At 38.3% G+C, this 26,207-nt stretch overlaps 1 long non-coding RNA gene across 3 annotated transcripts in view; it reads right to left on the bottom strand.

Annotated features, from left to right (window-relative positions):
* Window positions 1-362: 362 nt before the first annotated feature.
* The window catches only part of LOC119865931, a 76,445-nt gene continuing 50,600 nt past the window's right edge, over window positions 363-26,207 (bottom strand). The window contains exon 5 of one of the 3 annotated variants that reach the window (XR_005378563.1): window positions 363-1,333. This is a non-coding gene — a long non-coding RNA (uncharacterized LOC119865931). Of the gene's footprint in view, window positions 1,334-5,924; window positions 6,599-14,297; window positions 14,355-26,207 lie in introns of those variants that run through there. The other 2 variants (XR_005378560.1, XR_005378564.1) reach the window with 2 other exon arrangements.

Genomic DNA, 26,207 nt, shown 5'->3' with positions numbered 1-26,207 from the left:
AGGAGTGAGAGGCAAGTCTTCCTTGCCTGACCACCTTTGAGCTGGGAAGCCAATTTTCTCCTGCCTTTGGACTCAGACGGAAACATCGGCTCTTGTTGGATCTTAAGCCTGAAGTTTTCTTTCTTTCTTTTCTCTTTCTTTCTTTCTTTCTTTCTTTCTTTCTTTCTTTCTTTCTTTCTTTCTCTTTCTCTCTTTCTTTGTTTCTTTCTTTCTTCTCTCTCTCTCTTTTCTTTTCTTTTCTTTTCTTTTCTTTTCTTTTCTTTTCTTTCTTTTCTTTCTTTTCTTTTTATGAGAGACAGAGAGAGAGGCAGAGACATAGGCAGAGGAAAATCAGGTTCCTTGCAAGAGAGCCCAATGTGGGACTTGATCATGGATCCCAGAATCATGCCCTGAGCCAAAGGCAGATGCTCAACTACTGAGCTGAGCCATCCAGTCATCCCTCAAGCTTGCAGTTTTCATTCTAGAACTATATACTATCAGCTTTCCTGGTTTTCCACCCCTGAGTCCCACTAGAACTACACCATCAGTTCTCCTGGATCCTCAGCTTGCTGAATACAGATCTTGAGACTTCTCAGCCTCCACAATCATGTGGGCCAGTTCCTTATACTAAATCTCTTTGTATGTATATAAGATACATATTTATATAAAATAAAACAGCTAAAGGGAATCTAATTTTCTGAAGTTCAGCCACCAAGTATCACAAAGGTTCCCATAAAAATAATACTTCTAGGTGTCCCTGGGTGGCTCAGTGATTGAGCATCTGCCTTTGGCCCAGGGCATGATCCTGGGGTCCTGGGATCAGGTCCACTTCTGGCTCCCTGCGAGGAGCCTACTTCTCCCTCTGCCTGTGTTTCTGCCTCTCTTTCTGTGTCTCTCATGAAGAAATAAATATAATCTTAAGAAAAAAACTTCTAAAGTTAATGTGCCAGAGATGCAACCGGTGAAGGAAATCATACATGAGAAAGGTAAAATATATGTGAACACATCTTGCATATTATTAATTACTCCATAGCCATGTGTTAGACACTGAATTTTATTCTTCTTTATTTTCCTTTTGAAAAGAAAGATTCTCCCATGAGAAATGATGGCTTCCATGATAAATAACCAAATAACAGCTGAAAGCTTTGTGCCCCAGTCAAGGGAGCAACAGGGTAAGAAAAGGAAGAAGCAGAGGTGGTAAGAGGTCAGTGTGATTCTACTTTCAGAACTCATTTCCCATCTTCTCTCCCTTCTTCAGGAGTTAGTGTTCTCTGGTGGTTTAGGGCTTCACTATTTTGATGAGGCAACTCACTGCATAAACTGGTTTACTTGGTTGGTTGTTTTGGTTTTTACTCTGAAATGGTAATTTTAGAATTTTGATTTTTTTAAAAAATAGAATTAAATACTCATTTGAGTATAAAAGTGTGTGTGTGTGTGTGTGTGTGTGTGTGTGTGTTTGTGTGTTGGGGGCAGCGTTGATAGAAGCTTAAGATGGAGACTGTTCCAATTTCTGTACTGAGCTGCCCTAGAGATGGGGGGATTCTTACCCAGAGTGCAGTTCAGGTGTGAAGCCCTGCATAGGTTTAACCACAATGAAGAAGCTACGAAGATTCTAGAAGACTTTGTTAGTACTCTAAGCCAAAAATGCATTGTCTTCTTCCAAATGCACTCCGCATTTATTAAGAAACTACTTTGCATTTGCCATTATACAGGGTAACTTTAATTCTTTGCCTTCAAATAGACTTGACATTTATTCGCATAAATCTATCAGGTGATTTCTTCTTTCTGACTCAGTCTATACTGCATCTCTAAGCTCAGTATCCAGGAATAATGGACTTCAAAAACTCTTTGTGCATAGCCAATATCATTTCATCACACAGGCCCAGTTGCTATGCTTCTTTTAATGTTCAAAAAATAGATAATGTTTTCAGCTTTTATTTCTTCATAAATGCTTAACCTTCAAAGGTTAAAAAGAATAAGATTTTTCTTATTTCTTCTTAATTCTTACCCTTTGATGTTTGGGGGAAAATGTATTTAAAGGCTATTACTCACAGAGGGTTTTAAAAAATATCTTATTTCCTAGAGTCCACTGATATTTCATAAGATTTGTTCATTTTATTTGCCTTTGGGTGCTAAACTACGAACATATCTAACTTTTAAAAACTATTAAGTAAAACTCATATTCCACTGCTTTTAGTTAGCATGACTGTTTCTGAAAGTTCTCACAGTGCTAAAAAATAACAAATCAAGGCACTCAATACAGATAGTTTCATTGAACTGTGTAAAAAGAAATAAAGAAGAAAAATAAAAAGAAATAAAGAAAAAAATCATATGGCTTCTTTAGTATTGCATAAAACAAAAGCTCACCTAAGTAGGCAGATGTTCATATGAAGTACATTTAAACCAGAAGATGGTAAGGGATCCAATTAGGGCTTCGTTATTTATTTATTTATTTATTTATTTATTTATTTATTTATGATAGTCACACACAGAGAGAGAGAGAGAGAGAGAGGCAGAGACACAGGCAGAGGGAGAAGCAGGCTCCATGAACTGGAAGTCCGACGTGGGATTCGATCCTGGGTCTCCAGGATCACGCCCTGGGCCAAAGGCAGGTGCTAAACCGCCGTGCCACCCAGGGATCCCGGGCCTCGTTATTTAATTTGCTTTGGCAGAAGGGTGTTTTTTCCCCTATAATCTTTATGATCACTTCTCAGCCACCAGAGACTATTGGACAAATCAATATGATGAAAACACCAAGTCACTTGTGACCTGATCTCAGTCATTTCAACTATAAACTCCAAGAGGAAAGGATCATGCCTTGTTCATCTTGCGTGTCCTTTATGACTTGCATGGTGGAATGCTTATGAGATGCCCAATGTAAGTTTCCATACCAATTTAAAATCTCATCTTCTGTTTCCATAATAGCTTATACCACCTGATAGACATATATTGTGGTGCTTACCAATGATAAGTGAAAAAGAGAGAGAGAGAGAGAAGAGGGGGGGAAAAGATATAGGGAGGGGCAGATCACTAATAACGAACTATTCCTTGTTCCTAACTCTGAGTTCTCCACCTGGGCTAGGTCAGATTCTCAGCCTCCCAACAGAGGGTAAGACCCCAGAAAGGTTATCATTCATTTACTGAAGAGATGTGTACACATGCACAGAGCCTAGGTAGCAACAGAACAGCAATATGTGACATTATATGACTCTAATGGGATCAGTAGCCTGTGTAGACACTAAAACCAGCAGTAACAAGGCTCCATTGATGCAGCTATCAACTTGGAAGGGGCTGGAGAACAATTCTTCCCCTTCGTGGATATAAATCCTCTTAAAAAGAGAATCCACAATGGGTGTGTGGTTTCTTCTTCCTTCCTGCAGGTTGCTTCGCCGCTATCTAATGCTGGGAGAAGAATTCAACAGATGAAAATCAACTATTCATTCTTATTTATTCAGCATTTTCCCTCCAGCAAGAAGAAAACTGCTGCTCACTTCCAAAAATATCTCATTCCAATAGGGAGTTCATAGCATTTGCTTCCCACCAAAGCAAAACCCTCAACACATGAAATCTGAGATCTTGCCAATTTAATGGATCCCTAATAATTTTTAAATAGCATATATTATTTTAATGCTTCACACAGTTGGAAGGTCACTGAGGGATAAATTGGCTGAGTCTCTATTTTCTTTTGAAAAACAAATTCATAAAAATAAAGTATCCTACATTATTTCATATCATTATTTTGGCAGTTTTATTCTTATGACGAAGTTCTGAGTCTATTATATTGTCTGAGTTCTAAAAACATTCAATAGATTACAGAAAAATTTATTTAAAAATTTGCTTTGCCATTTTTTGTCTGGATTTTCCTGAGGTTTCTTTTTTTAAGATTGTGTTTATTTATTCATGAGAGACACAGAGAGAGAGGCAGAGACAGACAGAGAGAGAAGCAGGCTCTTCGCAGGGAGCCCGATGTGGGACTTGATCCCCAGACCCGGGATCACACCGTGAGCTGAGGGCAGTTGCTCAACCACTGAGCCACCCAGGCGTCCCTACTCCTGAGTTTTGCTATACTTACTATTTAAAGGACCTAATTTGTTTTTCATGGCCCATCACCAGTATCCAAGATAATATCCAATTCTGAACTCTGCCTTGAGTGACTTCCAAAATAAATGAAATGAAAATACCTCAGGGCAGTCTTTGTTTTTACACAGTGGCAACATTAAGTTACATGGATCATTGTACTGGGGATGCTTCTGAGCCTCTACTTGTTCTTCTACTACCTTCACTTTAGATGAAACAAGATTTTTCCAGCACCTACTCTGAGCAAAACACAGTGCTAAAAATACAAACGTGCATCAGGTTTAGTCCCTGGGTGGATAATCTTTGTTGGAATTGGTTCTTGAACTGTGATGTCACTGTGCACTGAGTCTATAGTGGCAAAACATTTCTTTTTCTTAAGATTTTCTTTTTGTTTTATTTGAGAGAGAGAGAGAGAGAGAGAGAGAGAATAGCCAGGAGAGGCAGAGGGAGATAAGAAGCAGACTCCCCACTGAGCAGAGAGCCGGATGTGGGACTAGATCCCAGGACGCCGAGATCACAACCTGAGCTGAAGGTAGAAGCTCAACAGATCGAGCCACCCAGGTGCCCCAAAACGTTTCTTTTTCTCATGGGCTTTCAAAATATGGATGAGTTCACTTACAAGCCATTCTTTGGTTATTAGTGTGCCTTAGTGTGCATTAGTGTCCATTGTCAAGCTTTCTTTCTGATGCCTGTCAATTGCAAAAGGGGAGATTAAACTTCAAAGAATTTCTGAATCACAATCTCCTTCTCCTGGATTGGGAGAAAATATGTCTGTGGTAGAGACTAGATGACATACAGGCAGTTGTCTGTCTGGTTGGAACTGACTCTGAGAATGGCACTCCTAGCAGAGCCAGGGGACACTTTTTGTTCATTTCCCTTACACATCCAGTGTGGTCTAGTACTCAGCCATGTGCTTGGCACACAGTAAACATCCAATATAAGTCTTCATCAGTGGATGGATAAATGGATGAATTTTGTAGACCTATGTGGACTAAAACATGTAGGAAGCCACTGTTTGACTTAATACCTAGACATCATTGTAACTGATATTTTTCAATAATTCCATTTTTGCAAAGCCTTGTTTCCATTTGGGTTCAATTACTTAGGGAAAAATCTCCTCATTTCCCACTCTCTTATAATTAAAAAGCATGTTTTGTTAAGTTCTTTCAAAATGTTTTCCTCTACCAACTCCTAAAGCCTGCTGGTTTGGCTGACTCAGAGCAGCTCAACATCAGTGGAATATAAGAACCATGTAGCTTTTAGAGTTCAGGTGAAATGAAACTCGGAGCAGATTAACTCAGCCTCGAGATACTAAACCTCAGAGGACCATTTCAACATTAGTGTTTTAATGCCGTCAGCCCCAGATGGGAGGCTATAAGAATCACAGACAAATGTCCGATTTCCTAAATTATTGGGAAAGTTCTTCCAAAACAATCCAAGGCAAAAACTCTGGCTGTGGGTGACCAGCAATTTTTGTCAACAAATGCAGTCTTTTCCACTCTTCCCACATTTACCTGAACCCAAATGGCAACAGCATGTCAAGAATCAACTGCTTTGTATATGTGCTTGCTTTCTTGTGGGTGGGTTTGTTCACTTTTAATATAGTGCATCAAATAGTAGCTTAGGTTAAACTCTGGTGACTCTCTTTACATACTATAGAAGATGTCTAGATTCTAGATCAATGCCAAAAAAAAAAAAAAACCTAGATTTTTAAAAAAGATTTTTAGTACCATAGGAAAATATTTTTGTCAGTATTAACTAACATTCAAACAAGGGAGAATAGAGGAAATTAACTTGATAAATTATAATTAAGAAAAATACATTTCCTTTAAAAATATTGCTTTAATTCATTGTATATTCCATGAGAAATGTTTTGTTAGTCCAAATGATTTGGAAAACTTGCAGCTTCCTACTTTTCATATATAGAGACCATGTCCCCTGTTATAGTAATGTTAGGCCCAAATTTGGAAGAGGGGGAGAAGAACTCATAACTGAACATTCAGAAACTAGGGAAACTAATTTATAGCCAAGTTTATTTTCTTTTCCTGTGGATATTCATGGGTAAGGTAGCTGTATCAAGTTTTGTGAGTCAAATGGAATATTGGCATATTTTTCTTCAAATAAAGTAAATGAACATAGCATTTCAGAATTATAAAGTCTTACATTTTAAATCTATTGGAGTCTTCAAATTGATTTTCAGCTGAATAATTAACTATATATTTTGGCAGTTTGGGGTATTAATTCCATTACTTTGTCAAATATTACATGGCTGTGGGCTAAAATTTCATTATAAGACCATCTACTTGTTTTAAGTACTTGAAAAGGAGACTGAATTAAACATTTGGACTCTTAAATTTTGTGTCAAATATTTATCAGGCCTCAATTACTATGTTTTCCATTCTTCCTAAGTGAATATCTTGTACCAAACCCAGGACTGCCTTCTGACTGGAATCTTGGTCTCTTCTAACACCAAACTGTGTTGGTTCCAAAACTCTGTATAAGGTTCCAGTTCTCATTTTCCCATTTCACTGTATCTCCCCACCTGAAAGATCATGGAAAATGTGGTCAACGCTAATGAAAGGACTTGGAGGTTTTCATTCTCTGTAGACTGAGCAATTGTTTGTTGGGAATTATTCACTTGGATTCCTATACTAGGATGGAATGTAACATATTCCAGCTGACGCTATTCACGGCAAGAAAATATATCATGATTAACTTGACAAATGACTCCAAACCCACACTGCTGCTTGGGAATTTTTCCTTTGAGTACATTGCTTAGGACAAGTTTATATACCAAATAAAAAAGAAAGTTGTTCCATTCGACCGCAAGTATAAGCACTCTGAAGTTTCACAAGATTTTTCTCCTCCGTCTTTTCCTTCCTCTTCTTTTTTTAGCCTGTCTCTCCCACTTTTTATTTTTTATCTTCCAATTGGTCATTTCATCCATAAATGTTGTTTAAACCAATAAGAAGTGAGCCTGGCCCTAAGCTAGTGACAAGTTTCCCCCATTGCTAATTTTCTTCCCTGTTCAAAAGCAGACTTGAGAGGAAAAAATGACACTCCTTTCACATATGGGAAAACAGACCATTTGCCTCCCACACAAAAAGGTAAGGTCAGGACATTCATTGTGTACATTGATAATGCACACACACACACACACACACACCACATATGAACTATGGCAAAACATACATTGCATAACATTTACCATTTCCATGTTCTTGAGTGTACTGTTCAGTGATATTAAGTTTATCCACATTGTTGTACAATCATAATCACCATCTATCTCCGGAACATTTTCTCCTTCCCAAACTGAAGACCTATACCCATTAAACAATAATTGCCCATTCTCTTCTCCCTTCAACCCCTGGTAACCACTATTGTACTTTCTGTCTCTATGAATTTCACTATTTAGGTGTGTCATATAAATGGACTTGTACAATACTTTTCTTTTGTCTCTGGCATATTTCACTTAGCATGTTGTCAAGGTTCACCTATGTTGTAGCATGAATCTGAGTTTTATTCCTTTTTTTTTTTTAATTTTTTTTTTCAATTTTCATTTATTTATGATAGAGAGAGAGAGAAAGAGAGGCAGAGACATAGGCAGAGGGAGAAGCAGGCTCCATGCACCGGGATGCCCGATGTGGGATTCGATCCCAGGTCTCCAGGATCGCGCCCTGGGCCAAAGGCAGGCGCCAAACCGCTGCGCCACCCAGGGATCCCTGAGTTTTATTCCTTTTTAAGACTGAATAATATCCCAAAGTACGTGTATACATTTTGCCAAACCATTCCTCTGTTGATGGCCAATGGGACACAAGTACAGCATGAGCAGAACCTGTGAATCAAACACTCCAGGTAGTGGAGGGACAACTATCATACACTCCTTAGTTACTATAAGATGATGGTTACTTTTTGAGCATGCACATATGCCTGTAATACTACAAATGGCAAGGTCTCACAGATAAAACCTGGGTTAAAAGTGGAGGAATGAAAGAATATTGAGTAACAGGTGTCAAGGTGATGTCAGAGTCCCATGTGAAAGGCATGCTGGCCCCCACTGGGAGAACAGACACCGCACTGGGAGGTGGGTGGGGGGATTGTCTACAGGACAGGCCCCAAGGATCATTATGGCTTTAATGAGTAAGGATGGTTACCCAGTCTTTTGTCTCTCTGTGAAAAACAGAGACAAACTCAACTCAAAATTAATATATATATATTTGTGTGTGTGTGTGTGTTTCTTCTTATAACAACCAAGAAACAAGAGGAATTGCCTCACTCCCCTGAGTCTTCTGAAAAACTAGAACTCTTTTTAAGTGTCATTATCAGCATCCTAAAAAAAAACAGCACTTGCATGTCTGTCTTCAGAATTTGTTCCATTTTTCTATAAGAGTTCTCATCTTTATTCCTCTGCTGGTATACCACCCATGACCTGGGCTTACTGGTGAGCCCTCTCTGCCCTCTACCCCTACCTTTGCAAGAGGCTTTTCTAAGAAACACAGGTAATAGCAGAGCTCAGGCTATCCTGACCTTCACCACATTTAATGCTCATTTTGGTAAGATGGAAATAAATGCCCCTAGTTCTCCTTTCTGCCTCCCTGGCCTCTGTTGCAGAGATGGAGAAAAGAGACTCCCTGAGCCCCCTTTACAGCTCGTCTGAGATGCAGGGTTAACTGTTCACTGGAAAGCAAGCAAGCAGGACCAACATCTGGGCTAAGAAACTTGAGGCTGAGAGTCTCTGGGAGACAGGGACTCTGATACCTGCTCCGCCCCTTGCCTCCACACTGATGAAGCACATGGAAGGGAACTGATCTTCCAGGACCCTAAACACAAATCTTTCACTTGTCTTTGGGGCAGTGCAATCTTTCCTACTCTTGTGACTTTTCCCTTAATCTTTATAATTAATTTCTCTAACTTCTACCTAACTTTGTACATATTCATAGCTATTCAATACACAACCGATTGAGGTCCGAATGCTGGAAATACAGTGTTTCCACCCGTGATCTCTGTAGTTTTCAATAAGAATTTACAAATGGGTAGATATTAACAAACACAGAAGCTTGTTTTTTAATATAATGAAATTACACAAAGTGTTAATCAGAACAATTATTTTTATGTATATGTGTGCACACATATGTGTTCTAGGTGATGGCAGACAACCAAATAAAACCCTGCAACTGGAAAAGGTAGCTTCCCAGGAGAAAACTGAAAATGTGGTATAATTTTTTGAGACCAAATCAGACCATCAGATTCATCAAAATCAAATCAGCTCACATAATTATCTACAACTGAATGTAAACATATACTTTCAGATGTTTCCTATTCATTCATGTGAATTTCATTACCATACAGATTTAAATTCAGCATATATTGTGAGCCAAAGTTGTGAAGTTTTCACAAGAATACTTCAGATTCAAGTTCCCTCTACATAGAGTCACAAAGTCCTGGGGTGTGAAAATGACCTAAAGTCACTTTGTCCAATGATCAGACACTTGAGTCTCTGCAATATTCTTCCAGTATGATTGCTCAGTCAAAACTTAAATGTTTCAAATGATAGAGGACTCAATATCTCCCAAACCATCCAGTCTATTTTTGAAGAGCTCTATCAGAAAGTACTCCCCTCTTATCTCCCATTTTTAAAAAAGGTTTCATTTATTTATTCATGAGACAGACAGAGAGAGAGAGGCAGAAACACAGACAGAGGGAGAAGCAGCTCCATGCAGGGAGCCTGATGTGGGACTCAATCCTGTGACTCCAGAATCACACCCTGGGCCAAAGGCAGGTGCTAAACTGCTGAGCCAGCCAGGGATCCCTATCTCCCGTTTTTTTAAGCTTAAATATGTTTTCATGGTCTTCCCCCTTAATCACTGGTGTCTACCTCCTGTGCCCCTGGGAGAACCTTCTTCTTGACAACCTTCAGAGTATTTGAGGACTATTTGAGTATTTGAGTTAGTATGTCCTCTCAAGTCTTCTTCTATCCACATGTATCCTGTTTCTTTGATTATTCATAATGTGGTATGGTCTTGTGTAGTTCCTGTTATTTATCACACTTTTTGGCTCATATTCCTCCCCAAGTGTAGTATCCACAGTCAGACACAGTGCAATGGGTTTGATAATTTTCCATCAATAATTTGGCACTATGATGGCTTTTTTCTCTTATGACAGATTGCTTTTCTTCACATGAGCCCTCAACACATGCACTCCAGTTCACTTCAAAGGCTTACATTGGTCACTGGCTGTGAAAACTTCCAAGCTCACTTTCAGGGAACAGTTTAATGATGGGTCTGAGTAAGGCCATAGGGATCATTGCTCCTTTGCCAAGTTCAGTGGTTCCCAACTGGTGGTCCACACACCACAGGTGGCCAATGGTCAGGGGATTTCCTATTAAAAGATTGCCAATCATGATACTACTTCATGGTTGGAACCTTGGTGCACTTGACATCTGCCTTCTCATTAGGTAAGTGTTATTTATTCCCCTTTGGAAGGCCTACAACAAGTATATGTTCTGTGACAAGTGTAATATGTTTATGAGCATGTGCATAATAAATTATTGGAAATGCTGTGTTTTTAATATGCTTTTAATATATAAAGTTTGACTCCAGTCAGCCTTGGGCTCTGTTAAAAATATTTAGGAGTTTGCTTGCAGGGTGGTCTGCCAAAGACTTTACTGATGTTCTAGTGGCCTACTACAGAACAGCTGAGGACCCAGGGTTGTGGGAGGCCCCCAGAGGATGATGTGAGCCCAGGGAACATTTAAGGTGGCACTTCATTCATCTGCAGCGAGGCAGGTGTGAGACTTGCTCATGTTTCTTGCAACATGTTCAAGAAGCCAAGACTATTACATAAGAATAATAAGAAACCAGTACAGTACATATAGAAGTTCAATCTCCAACACAAGCATTAATGATTTGGATGTTTAGCACTTATTTTATCAAGGGGCCCTGTAGTTCAAGACATTTACTTGTAGGTGCCCTCAATTTTGGGAGAACATGTCCTTTACACTAGTTTTCTCACTTAGAGGGCTGATATTATAACTAGTCACCCATGTATAACAGATGTCACTTCTATCAGTCTGTCCCCACACTGGAGCTCTCCCTTATGCTGGCCAGGAAGGATCCCCTGAACTCCTTTAGGCCTGACGCCTGACACCAGGGAATGGTCTGATCCCAAAACCTGTGTGCCAAGCTCAGTTGACTGATACCCTCTTGAATGAGAAAGTGTATGAAAGTGCCACTCAAAGTAATAGATTTATGAATGATATTATAAATCAATCCTTATACATACAAAGTTACCTGGAAAATTTGCCTTGATGCTCTACAGTAAAGGAAATAGAATTAAATATGTATTTTTTTGTACGTATAACCTGTTTCAGTGTGTTCTCCTACCAGGTGGCAAACATTCAAGTGTTCAGTATTTCATGCCTAAGCCATTATAATAATCTCCTAGTAGTCTCTGCCTTGTTTCTCATTGCCTCCACTCTGGCCCATCCTATGCTATGTGGCTGGTTAGCAGTGTTACTGTCCTTCCTCATTACTGTAGAGAAGGTTTTTGGGCATTCAGGCCCTCCAGAGACAAGTTCCAACCTCCCACAGGTTTCCTAAATAAACTTCCCCTTCAACCAAGCTGGTCTTTTGTAGGTTGCAAACACATCATCACATTGCTGTCTCCAGAACTGAATGCATATGTAGAAGCTCTCTCTTCTCTCTTGGTCCAGGGTCTCCCTTCCTTTCAAAGTTCAGCTGCTACCACAGATTTCTCAGCCCCTACTACTCGCTTCTCATTCATAAGGGGCACACCAGTAATATTTAGCATTTCTGGTAGTTGGGTGGCACTTGGTATGCTCTCCCTCATATCTGTTAAGAGATGATTCTCCACGGGTCTCTTGTATTTCTGAATGTCTTGTGAACACAGACACCAATTTTGTTCTGGATGGACTGTGTTTACAGGATGTTTGTAGGGCAAATAGCCTTGAAATATAGAGGCAGTGCTTCCTCTGGAGAAAAGGGCAGGCATGCTTACTGCCCATTATAAAAGACTCCGATTCCTTAAGCTCAGGGTTCCTCTCCTGTAATGCAGTCCACTGCAAGTGTAGTTGTCATGTGGCCATTTGTGTCTTCCTATGGCAAGTGGGGCCTGGAGAACTTGCATAAGTAAAGGTTAGTGCTCTGATTATTGCTATAATAAAGTCCTTTAGCTCTTACTCAGGAGTCTTATGCCATGACACTGAGGCAGTCTAGCTTGTTAGCTTACAAGTAGGGTAAAATCTCAGACTCTTCACAGTTCTTGACACAGCATCTTTCTATGGAAATCTTATCTCCCCAAAATGATAAAGTCAAGATTAGAAAGTGGGAATCCTATATTTTTTAACACCTTTGGTATTTCCCCCTATACAGTCTAAGTACCCAATACATTTTATCAATGATGACATAAGTGATATAGATAATAAGGTAAAATAATCATAGGAACAAAATACCTAGTTTGACTCAGATTCAATCACAGTCATCTTTTCTGCTCTGTAAGGCCCTGGCTTTCTAGCAGTTAAGGTCTTTTTTTAAGTGTGTGTGTGCAAAAGAGGGTGAGGAGAGGGGGATGCATAGGGAATAAGATGTGGGAATATGTTCAAGAAGCAAATTGTAGCAGAGACTCTTAATTGCCTCCAAATATTACCTATATCTTTTTTCCTTTGTGAAAATAATCCAATTTTTTCAGCCGAGAAACACTATGGCTAACTAAAATAATGCATTTCTCAGCCTTCCTTCCAGCCAGATGTAACTGTATTATTGGGTTCTAGCCAATGAGATGTAAGCAGAAGTAGAAAGGAGAACATCCCCTTCTTTGTGTCCCCCTTTCCTTCCTACTGCCTGGATAGCAGATATAATTGTTGGAGCTCTAATAGCCATGTTGGACCATGAAATGAATTTGGAAATAGAATCCATGCATAGTGTAATAACAGGATAGGAGTATGAGCCCCTGACACTATGAAATCACTTTATCATTTTTGAACTAACATTCTCCTGGCCTCTTTGTGTGAGAAAAAATAAACGTTAATTTTCTTTAACCATTGTTATTTTGGATTTTCTGAAAACTTAATCCTAACTGATACAGAAATCCAATTTTTATTGAGTGTGGCTTATAATATAAACCTTAGAAAGGTGCAATCCTTTATCTTTTTGACACTCAAAATAATTGAAAAATGATAGCTGTGATTAAACCACATACATGTGACCAAGCAGTCCAAAAGAAAACCCATTATAAACAATTGAACCAATTCTATTTTATGAAGAATTTAGTCTAACTTATATGTGTTTATAGTGTGTCTTTGGAATATTTGCATAAACATAATCAGGAATGACTTGTCTCAAATATTGTCTGACAATTGAATGGAAAGATTTTACCATCTTAAAAATATTTGAGTTACTTTGTAAATGCTTCATAACACCAAGTGCCACTAGCACAGCCCAAAGTCAGGCTGGGCCTTGCCTCCATCCTTGACATCCTTCTTCTTGTACCCCAGTCATATGTTCAGCCATGATTTAAATCCTTAGGATCAATCTCAGGATAAGGTAAGAATTGTTACAGCCCTATCATCCAACTCTGAGACCTCAGCTTCAAATGACCATTGCTGTTCATCAGTCTTCCTTATGTAAATGTGTGATTCTTAATAAACAGTGTAAGGTGGAGAAGGGAGCACAATGGAACAATACTAGCAACACTAGAGTTCTAGGTTCTGGTTCCAGCTCTCTTGTTTACTAGTTCTGATACCTTCAGGAATTGTATGGGTGTTTTGGTCTCAGTGTCCTCACCTGACAGAAAAGGAATGATAACTAGGGCTTGACTCCCTGCATTTCCCTGAGGTTTCATGAAACAATTTGTGAGAAAGAAAGCTTTGTAAACTCATCATGTCTCAAGTCATGAAGATAGGAATTCCCAACATTTAAAAAACCAATGAAAAAGGAAGGAAACCATATGGGATAACCTTATTGGACAAACATTAATTTTAGAAGGATGTTAGTCTTTATAATCAGTAACTTCTTTGATGCTTATCAATCCAAACCTATTAGGATCTTGCAAGAGTTAGCTCAGAGTAACTACAGTTGCCCCTTGAACACCATGGGGGTTAGAGGCACTGACCTCATGCACAGTCAAAAATCCACATAAGGGATGCCTGGGTGGCTCAGTGGTTGAGCATCTGCCTTCGGTTGGAGATGTGATCCCAGAGTTCTGGAATCGAGTCCCGCATTGAGCTTCTGCATGGAGCCTGCTTCTCCTCCCTCTGCCTGTGTCTCTGCCTTTCTCTGTGTCTTTCATGAATAAATGAATAAAATCTTAAAAAAATACATAAAACCTTTGACTCCCCCCAAATTTAACTACTCTAATAGCTTATTGTTGACCAGAAGAAGCTTTACATAAACAGAGGGCTAACACATATTTTGTATGTTAAATGTATATATTATATTCTTACAATAAAGTAAGCTAGAAAAAAGAAAATGTTAAGAAAATCATAAATAAGAGAAAATACATTTACAGTACTCTATTGTATTTATTGATACTTTATGTTATTTGTTTACAAGTTGAACCATCTATCAGGACCTACATGAAAATTGTCTATATGATACAAAACATTGTAGATGTTATATATACTATTAACACTAGACATCAAAAATGAAAAGAAAACATGAAAAAAATGCATATTTATTTACAGGTATAACAATTCACGCATTGATAATGAAGAAGCAGCAATATGATTGCTTTATGGTATCCTAGTGTAATCGATATGATTACTTCTCTGTAGCCTCACTGATATGCTAATGAATGAATCATTATAAAATTGTTATGACATATAGCATTATAGTCATATTCATAATATGGTTTTGGAAACTTTGTTACACTTTGTAAAAAAACTACTTACCTGTGCTCATAAGCTAATCAAGCAGTCTCTCTACTAATGAGAGAGAGGAGCATACTGTATGGTAATATAACTCTTTGAAAGCACAGTTATTGTGCTCGCTTCGGCAGCACATATACTGAAAGCACAGTTATTAAAAGTAAGAAAACTAATACATTGTTAATTTCATATTAAATATCACTCCTCCTATACTTATGAAAGAAGAGGCTATCCACTTCCATACAAGTCTTGCACACAGTGTTCCACATGATGAATACTTAGGTGATGTTAATGAGGAAAAATGTCTCATGCAGTTTTTGCTGTACAGTTACTAGATTTTCACACAAATTCACGCATACACGTACACCACAGATGAGTTTATTAACTGTAGTGTGACGATTATTTGCTGTTCATTAAGTAGAAGTGGATCATCATAAAGATTTTTATCCTCATTGTTTTCACATTGAGTAGCCTGAGGAAGAGGTGGAGAGATTGGTCTTCCTGGCCCAGGGGCAGAGATGGAGGATGTGGACAAGGAGGCAAGAGAGGCAAGTACACTCAGGGTGACTTTAGCAAAATACATCATAATTTCTGTCTGACTTTTTGGCTTTTCCATTTCTCTAAAATTATTTTTATATGGTAACAATCCTTCTTTCACCATTTACCCTAGTTTTCAGTGCCCATATTCTAGAAAAGTCCATATGATAAAAGAAGTCAAAAACAGTCTTGAATAATCGGAACCCTCCTGTCAGACTGTCTAATATCAGTTCATTTTCTAGCGTTACTTCTTTTACATCTTCCTCATCATCCAGCATTGGTTCAGAAGCACTCATCTCCCTTAGATCATCTTCTGTTAATTCCCCTGGTGTGGTACCTATTAATTCTTGAATTTCTCTAGGATCCATATGTTGAATTCCTTCACACCTCACCTTTTTTGATATATTCACACTTTTTCACGATTTCTTTGACTGACTCTGTCATAAATCCTATGAAGTCATGCACAACATGTGGACACGGTTTCCTTCAGCAGGAATTTAATGTTTCAGGATTGATGGCTTTCATGACTTTTCCTATAACAATGATGGCATCTTCAATGGTGTAATCCTCCCAGACTTTCATGATGTTCTCTCTCTCAGGGTTCTCTTCCACTGCATTAGCAATCCTTTACACAGGATGTGTAATGAACCTTAAAGGTCCATATAACTCCTTGATCTAGAGGCTGGATTAGAAACATCGTGTTTGGGGGAAGTAGACCACTTCCATACCTTAGGTGTTGAACTCATGGAGCTCTGAAAGGCCAGGAGCATTTCCTGTATCAAAGAGCTTTAAAAGGCAGTCCCTTAGGCACCTGGGTGGCTCAGTCAGTTGAGCATCTGCCTTTGGCTCAGGTCGTGATACCGAGGTCCTGGGATCAAGCCCCATGTCGGGCTCCCTGCTCAGTGGGGAATCTGGTTCTTCCTCTCCCCCTGCTTCCTCCACCACCTTCCCAGCTCATGCTCATTCTCATAAATAAGTAAGTAAATAAATAAATAAATAAATAAATAAATAAATAACAGTTCCTTACTGGCAAGGTACTTCTTGACTTTAGTGACAAAGTATTGGTGGAACTAATCCAGAAAAAGGGTTCTTGTTGTCTAGGCCTTCTTGTTGTACAACAAAAAGACTGGCAGCTGGGGTTTATCTTGCTCTTCAAGACTCAAGTGTTAGCTGCTTTATTGACAAGGGAAGTCCTGATTATAAACCCAATATTGGCATAAAACAGTAGAATTAGCCTATCTCTTCCTGCCTTAAATCCTGGTGTTTGTGTCTCTTTCTTAATAAATGTCTATAAACATCTCAGTGGCATTTTTTCCCCAGGATATGGCAATTTTTCTGTGTTAAAAACCTGTTCAGGCAGATATACTTTCTCCTCAATGATTTTCTTTTTTTTTTTTTTAAGATTTTTATTTATTTATTCATGAGAGACACAGAGAGAGAGAGAGAGAGACAGGCAGAGGGAGAAGCAGGCTCTATGCAGGGAGCCCAACGTGGGACTTGATCCTGGGTCTCCAGGATCGCTGAAGGCGGCGCTAAACTGCTGAGCCACCCTGGACTGCCCCTCAATGATTTTCTTAATGGAGTCTGGGAATTCATCTGCTGCTTTTTGGTCAGCACAAGTTGCTTCTCCTGTTATCTTGAAAAATTTTAAGCCAAACCTCTTCTAAAATTATCAAACCATCCTTTTCTGGCATTAGATTCTTAGGTTTAGATCCTTTGCTCTCCTTTTGCTTTAAGTTGTCATATAACGACTTGACTTTTTCTTCAGTCATATTCTAGCCTAGCAGTACACCTTACTTACTGCAATCTTATACCCACATAAAAAAAATAAATAAAAGCTGCACTTTCTATATGAGATAAAAAGGTACTTTGCTAAAAGTGCAAAGGTTTTGCACCTGCTGGCATAGCTGCAGTGATGGCTTCATTATTTCTTTTTCTTATTTTTACAATGGTCCCTACACTAGATTCATTTATCTTGAAATGGAAGGCAACCACAGCTGCAGACCTCAGTCTGTGGTACATATCAAGCAATTCAACTTTTCCTTGTGATGTAATGACTTTTCTCTGCTTCTTGGGAGCACTTCCAGCATCACTAGTGGCACTTTGTATGCGTCTCACGGTGTTATTCAATTGCACTTAAACACAATGAAAAATACTCAGGAATCTTATGAGATCTCTTTTTACTACAATACACAATTTACTGGAGAAAAGAGATGCTCACATGAAGATGAATAGCATCACACAGTGTTTTTTTTTTTTTTTTTTTTAAGATTTTACTTTTTTATTCATGAAAGACACAGAGAGAGAAAGGCAGAGATATAGGCAGAGGAGAAGCAGGCTCCAGGCAGGGAGCCTGATGTGGGACTTGATCCTGAGACCACAGATCACACCCTGAGCCAGGGGCAGGTGCTCAACCACTGAGCCACCCAGGCTTCAGGGATGACCTTTTGGGAACCTGTAGCCTTAAAAAAGAGATATTGAGCATAGGCTAGTGAGTGTAGAGTCATTTTTAAGGCAAAAAAACTGCATACATGTTCACTTAGTCTACCTATGCTAGAGGCCTATCTTAGCCAAAAGCATTTCCTCTGCTTTTTCCCATGTAAGACAGGCAACACTTAGAAAGGGAAACAAGTTATTTCAGCCTCTAAGATCTTTCCAGTTGAAAACATTCAATTTTCAAGTGGAAAAATAAAATCACCAATAAAAGCTAGTGAGGACCACCTGCCCACCTCTCCATGATTTTCTCATAAGCCTCAGTATAGGACGGAGGCCTGGCACTCGCCTGCCTGGCTAGCTTTGGCATGGGAGATGGTAAGCAGATCAGGAAGGAGGTATAATCACCACAAGACCCGAAGGGAAAGATGTTCAAGCAAAGGAGAAATTTGTGGAAGGCCAGAGCCAAGAGGCTGTAGCCAGAGCACCAAGGCCTGCTATAGACAGAGACACGATGACTCCTGTGACAAGAAGAGCTTATGTGCTTGTGAGGCCAACAGACACAAACCAAAAAAAGGTTCTCCATATACACTCTGCAGAAAGGCCTTATCATTTGTCACACTCGGGTATTTTCAGACACACTTGCATACAGGGATAACCACAGTGTCAACAGTGTCATCCTTGACTACAAAAGACAACAGTGACAAATCTCAGGGCCCTTTGAATTTGAAGATAGCATTGTTAACTACTATGAATGCCAGATTTTCTATTGTCAACAGAGCTTTTCAAGTTATTTATGCTGCACTGACTTGTATTAGATCAGCCCCCTCTTTTAGCTGCTTCCCTGTGACATGTCATAATGAAAGTGAGACTGTTGTCAGCAGTAACATGTCCTACATTGCATGAATGACCACTGAAATTGGAGTTCCCAAATGTAAGCTTAAGACCTCTCACTCTGTAACCTCTCCACTTTAGGCTGTCTCTGTGATTCCCTTGGGAACTTATCAATGGCATAAAACGATATCTCATTCTTCATTCTGGAAACTTTGAAAACCTTCCAAAGGAATAAATCACTCTATAAGACTCCTTAAATGCCCAGTCCAAACCATGCCTGCAAGGATTTTTGAAGAACCTGCACAAGGAGGCTATTGTATGCATATACAAATAAATGACACAATTCAATGGTTTAATACTATCTGCCAAGTTAAACTATTGCAGAGCAGCTGTGCACATTTAAAATGATGCCTGGCACAACCGGCAATCCATAAATCAGCAGCAGCATACTTTCATCCAATTAAGAGAGTTAAATAAGAAAAAAATCCACAAATTAAGATGTGTCTAAGATGTGGATGACATTGTCATTCCTCTCTGTATGCAAAAAATAAATAAAAATAAAAACAAGTCTTCATTTTTGCTGCGTTACGGCTAGGGTTCCTTTTCAGGGACGCAAGTTCTCTGGCATGTCAAATCCTGGCAGAAAACCTTGTCTTAGGAGGTTCATTTCAGCCTCTTTAGTTTGTCTTTCCATAAGTAGTGGGGCAAAATAAAAGTGATAACTCAACCTGAAAAGCAGTCATTTTTTAAAAGGAACGGATGGGTAAGCCAGGACCTAAGGCTTTATTGGGAAAATTAAAACTGTGTTATATGTTTGGTGCCCTGTCTCTGTGCAGTTAGCTCCTTTGTTCGTGTTTATTCATCTGCAGGAGAAAGACGTACAGCAGCAGGTCAGAAGGCTGGGCCTACAGATTCTCTATCCGGCTTCGGTCAGCCTTGGGCATATATATACACTTGGCTAGAGAAGCCAAGTCAAATGACGAGTTGCATAATTTAAAGTTGGGTCACTGGAGAATAAAATGACCAGCCATTCTGTGTTGCATGGGTCTGTGGGGGGTTCCTGGGACACATGGGTTTTAGTGCTAAAACTAGAAGAATCCTAAGCAAACCTAGTAGCTGTCACCCTACTAGTCACCCTGGTAGGACAGAAAGTTACTGGCTACTTAGAACACCTCAATTATCTATTAGTCTAAATAATCACAATAACAAGCTGATATTAACAATCAAGATCCCAGCTGGAATAGTGTAGAATGTCATAGATGCCTCAATTAATGTCAGTTAATTGAGCCTTTGTTCTGTGCTTAATATTCTACTATGTATAGGATAGGGATAAAAAAAGGAAAGTGCAATGAATTCCTCACTTTCTTTTAATTCACCTTTAGTGAGTACAGCCAAATAAACCTATGCTAGCCACTACAGGATCTCACATTACACAGATAGACTTGCTTTTACATGGAGACTGAGGGCCTTTGCTGTGATCCTTCTCTGCATGTGGCCCTGTAGCCCTGCCTCATTGCTCTCAACACCTCTCCAGGTCAACATCAACTGCCACACACACTGTTAGCTTAAGTTGGCAAAGAAGCGAGGGAGAGAGAATGCCATGTCTCTATGAAGATACAAGGTTAATTTCTTCTGTGGCTGACTCTCTCTACAAATATTCTTTAAGAAGGGTTCCAAAAAGCTCATTTGAATGGGCTATAGAGCCTTCTAGGAGAACTACTCAGAAGAAATACACTCATTTGATTTCGTGAAGTTTCTTTATTTAAAAACCTCATTCTCTTACAGTCAGACATATTAACTCCTCATACATAACTAATACAGGAAAACATAATGTTGTTTTGTGGCTGTCATAATGCAAATGTGTGTTTTGTGGCTGGAATTAAATTTTTATTTATTATTTATTTATTATATTTATTATAAAATTATAAAATTTTATTTTTCCTGATTATACAGTCAAAACTTTTTTTGCTGTGGCAAACTTGAGCAGTTTATGAAAATAAAAGAAAACCTGAATTGCCTAAATTATTATTCTTTTTGTGGTATGTCATCCCATTCCTTTTCTGTGTACATATATTTTTTACTTAGCTGTCACCTAAATAGGTGACATTTCTATATTCTGTTTTTACCCCTTGACATAGTTTTTCCACTATTCTCATGCTTCAGTAAGTATTCTACTAAATTGCTCTTTGGTTCTGCACCCCTTTACAGTCTTAAAAATTATTGAGTCGTCCAAAGAGGTTTTGTTCATGTTAGTTGCATCTATTGATATTAACCATATTAGGAATTAAAATAGAGCAATTAAAAATATATTATTTACTTCATGCTAATATTCTTTATGAAAAATAACTATTTTCCAAAAAATTGAGAAGTGTTAACACTTTGACAAATTTCCTTAATGTCTGATTTAATAGAAGACAGCTGGATTCTCATACCTTCTTCTGCACTCAATCCATTATATATTGTTTTGGTTGAAATATAAGAAGAAAATCCATCTTCAAAGAGATATGTAGTCAGAGAAGGGAGGAGCATTTAAATAATCTTTTAAGATAACTGTAGCTGTTCCTTGACACTACACCACAACCAGACAAGGGGTAATTTCTTAAAGGTTATTTACAATATGATATCTGAAGCCATATCAATGAATTATGTATTTCTGATTTCATTAAAACCCATTGGTCCACTTTACATTTTGAATGGATCTCTTACCCATGAATGATATCATAACATAAGGCATAGATTATTTGGAAAATCAGAGTTAATTGAGCTGTATTTTAAAAATAACATTAATTGGGCAGCCCAGGTGGCTCCGGGTTTACCACCACCTTCAGCCCAAGGTGTGATTCTGGAGACCCGGGATTGAGTCCCATGTCGGGCTTCCTGCATGGAGCCTGTTTCTCCCTCTGCCTGTGTCTCTGCGGATCTCTCTCTGTGTCTTTCATGAATAAATAAACAAATAAATCTTAAAAAAAATGATAACAATTAATTTCATCAGAAATGTCTTTAAGTATTGAGAAGCTATCAAGCTCATAGTAGCAAACACAAAATTTTCAAAATTCAAATTTCACTTTAAAGCTTACATTTTATCATTGGCAACATTATTTAAGTGACTGGCTCCCTTGGTTCATTTAAAAATAAATATTGGGGGGGACCCCTGGGTGGCTCAGCGGTTTAGTGCCTGCCTTTGGCCCAGGGCGTGATCCTGGAGCCCCGGGATCGAGTCCCTTGTAGGGCTCCCTGCATGGAGCCTGCTTCTCCTTCCACCTGTGTCTCTGCCCGCCCCCCCTCTCTCTTTCTATGTCTATCATTATTAAATAAATAAAATCTTTAAAAAAATAATAAAGAGAACAGATTTGAAAAAATAAATAAATAAATAAATAAATAAATAAATAAATAAATAAATAAATAAATATTGGGACAGCCCGGGTGGCTCAGCGGTTTGGCGCCGCCTTCAGCCCAGGGCGTGATCCTGGAGTCCCCAGATAGTGTCCCACATCAGGCTCCCTGCAGGGAGCCTGCTTCTCCCTCTGCCTGTGACTCTGCCTCTCTCTCTCTGTGTGTCTGTCATGAATAAATAAATAGAATCTTAAAAAAAAAATAAAATAAAAATAAATATTGACCAAAACTCAATCTGAATAACCATAGTCTGTCATTCTTTCAAGTAAAAATGAAAAAGGAGACTAGTTAAGCTAGTAATAACACAAATAATGTCACAAGTGCATATCCTCCAGACAACCTTCATACTTCAGTATCAGCAGAAGTGCTTTATCTGTGTACCCCATTTTGTTTCACAGAATATTAAAAACATGTATACTCAGTGTTGAAATTTAATAAAAGTAATAGTTTTAACTGATTTTTCAAGAACATTCTTAATTAAAAGAGGCCTTTTTTATTGTTGTTCCTGTGAGCGCGTGGCATTAAAGAATACAGTGACTCCTAGAACAATTAGAAGCCTTGTTTCATGCTAAGATACCAGCAGTTTTATCTACCATTGCTTTTACACCATAAGTGCAAATGTCAATCCAGTGAAAAGAGCAAATAATGCCTCAATATTGTCAAAATGGCCTTGATTTCACAAACTTCCTAAAATAAAATGTTTATATTGGCTACATAGTAGTCATAAAGAAGAGAATATATATTAGTATCCTTAGGTGCATGAAAGGGAAGCCATTAATTTTAAATTCTGTATTATCTGAATTAAAAAAATCATATATGACTTTTGTTGTTAATAAAATAGAAAACTTAGGGGTCCTGGGTGACTCAGTTGGTTAAGCATCTGCCTTTGGCTCAGATCATGATCCCAGGGTCATGGGATTGAGCTCCATGTTGGGCTCCCTGCTCTGTGGGGGAGGGAAGCTCTGTGCTTTTCCCTCTTCCTCTCCTATTGCTCCCCCTGCTTGTGCTTGCTCTCTCTCTCTCTCTCTGTCAAATAAATAAAATAAAATATTTAATAAAATAAAAGAGAAAAATTAATGGGCCTTTAAGTCTCTCCAGTGAATCCTCCATTGATTCTCAACAAAATATCAGCAACAATATATTAGAAAGATCACATACCATGATCAAGTAGAATTTATTCCAGGGATACAAGGATGGTTCAACATTTGCAAATCAATCAATGTGATGGATCACATTAACAAAATAAAGGATAAAAATCATATGATTATCTCAATTCATGCAGAAAGAACATTTAGCAAAATTCAACATCCATTTATAGTAAAATTCATTATAAATTTGACATCCACTTAAGACAAAAAAATCTCAACAAAGTGAGTATAAAGAGGACATATCTTAGCATAATAATGTCCATATATGACAAGTCCATGGATAACATTATACTCAATGATAAAAAGCTGAAAACTTTTCCTCTACAATCAGGAACAAGACAAGGATGCCCACTTTCACTACTTTTATTTACCATAATATTGAAAGTCCTAGCCAGGCAGTAAGACAAGAAAGAGAAATAAAAGGCATTCCAATTGGAAAGGAAGAAATAAAACTGTCCTTATTTGCAGATGACCTAATATTATATATAGAAAATCCTAAAGATCACATGCACACAAAAAGTGTTAGAACTAATAAACAAATCCAGTAAAGTTGTAGGATACGAAGTTGGTATACAAAAATCTGTTGCATTTCTGTACCCTAATAATGAACTATCAAAAGGAGAAATTAAGGGGGTGCCTGAGTGGCTCAGTCAGTTAAGTCAGTTCAAGTCATGATCCCTGGATCCTGAGATTGAGCCCCACTTCAGGCTCCCTGCTCAGTGAGGCATCTGCTTCTCCCTCTATCATTGCCCCTTCCCCTGCTTGTGTTCTCTCTCTCTTTCTCTCAAATAAATAAATAAAATCTCTTTAAAAAAAGAGAGAAATTAAGAAAACAATCCCAAACAATTTACAATTGCACCAAAAAAGTAAAATATCTACGAATAATTTTTTAAGATTTATTTTTTTATTCTAGAGAGAGAGAAAAAGAGAAGAGTGTGTGCATGCACATGGGGGGAGGGGCAGAGGGAGAGGGAGAGAGAATCTTGAGAAGACTCCCGGCTGAGCATGGAGCCTGACTCTGTACTCCATCCCACAACCCTGAGAGCATGATCTAAGCCAAAACAAGAGTCCAATGCTTAACCCACTGAGCCACCCAGGCACCTCTAGGAATAAAACTTACCCAGGGAGGTAAAAGACCTGTATACTGAAAACTATAAGACAATGATGAAACAAATTGAAGAAGACACAGATAAATGGAAAGATATTCCATGCCCACGGACTGAAAGAATTAATATTGTTAAAATGTCCATACCACTCAAAGCAATCTACAGATTCAATGCAATCCCTATTAAAATCTGATGGAACTTTTCACAGAAAAAAAAAAATCCTAAAATTTATATGGAACCACAAAAGACCCTGAACAGCCAAAGTAATCTTAAGAAAGAAGAACAAAGCCAGAGATACCACACTTTCTGATTTGAAACTTTATTACAAAGCTACTGTAGTAGAAACAGTATGGTATTAGCATAAAAACAGAAACACCAATCAACCGAAAAGAAGAGAGCCTAGAAATAAACCCACAGACTTTATTGTCAATTAATTTATGAAAAAACAGGCAAGAATACACAATGGGGAAAGGACTGTTTCTTTAATAAAAGGTGTTGGGAAAACTGACAGCCACATGCAAAAGAATGAAACTAGACCAGTATCTTACACCATATATAAAAATTATCTCAAAATGGATTAAAGACTTGAATGTGAGATCTGAAACCACAAAACAGCTAGAAAACCACATAGATAATAAGCTCCTTGACATTGGTCTTGGTGATGATTTTTTTGGACCTGACACCCTTTGGAGGGCAACAAAAGCAAAAATAAACTAATAGGACTACATCAATCTAAAAGCTTCTGCACAGCCAAGGAAATCATCAACAAAATTAAAAGGCTACCTATTTAAGGGGAAAAAATATTTGCAAATCATATATTTGATAAGAATTTAATATCTAAAATATATAAAGAACCCATATGACTCAACAGCAGAAAACAAAACAAAACAAAACAAAAAACAAAACAAAACAAAAAAAAAAACGATTTGATTAAAAAATAGGCAGCGGATCTGAATAGTTATTTTTTCAAAGATGTCCAGATGGCCAAGAGGTACATGAAAAGGTGCTCAACATCACTAATCATCAAGGAAATGTAAATCAAAACCACAAGATATCATCTCCCAATGTTAGAATGGCTATTATCAAGAAATTGTAACAAGGGTTGGTAAGGATATACACTGTTGGTGGGAATGTAAATTGGTGCAGCCACTATGAAAAACAGTATGGAGGCTTCTAAAAAATTAAAAAATAGAACTATCATATGATCCAGCAATTTCCTAAGAATATGGAGAAATAGGGAATCCCTTGGCGGCTCAGCGGTTTAGCTCCTGCCTTCGGCTCAGGGTGTGACCCCGGAGTCCTGGGATCAAGTCCCACATCGGGCTCCCTGCGTTGAGCCTGCTTATCCCTCTGCCTGTGTCTCTGCCTCTCTCTCTTTCTCTGTGTCTCTCATGAATAAATAAATAAAATCTTAAAAAAAATATGGAGAGATATTCTTCAAATTCTTATCCCAACTGTCCATAAGACCTTACAGAACACTAAATTTGAAATCAAGGTGATGACTTCAGATTTCTCATAAGTTTCATGAGGTGAAAACCAGATGGGAAGTAGTCATAGCAGTTTGAAGGAAAGAGAAAGATCTGCATCATCTGGTCCACCAAGTAGTCCATGATGGGTCTGCTCCAGCAGTGTCTCTCAAGCCATTAGCAGGAAGCTCTAAGAGACACATATGAGAAATGGTTGCTCCAAGAAAGTTGCACACCTTTTTAAGCGTAAAACAGGATATGAGTCACAATGGAAATAAAATAAGGTGGCAGGGATCCCAGCAGGGTTAAATAATAAGTTCCAAAGCTGATAATGACACAAAGCCTTGAGGAA

This window comes from Canis lupus, chromosome 25 (assembly GCF_011100685.1).
Source record: "Canis lupus familiaris isolate Mischka breed German Shepherd chromosome 25, alternate assembly UU_Cfam_GSD_1.0, whole genome shotgun sequence".
In the NCBI taxonomy this organism is placed as follows: Eukaryota; Metazoa; Chordata; class Mammalia; order Carnivora; family Canidae; genus Canis; species Canis lupus.
Note: the sequence above shows the minus strand (reverse complement) of the source record. Positions and strands in the feature narration are given on the sequence as shown.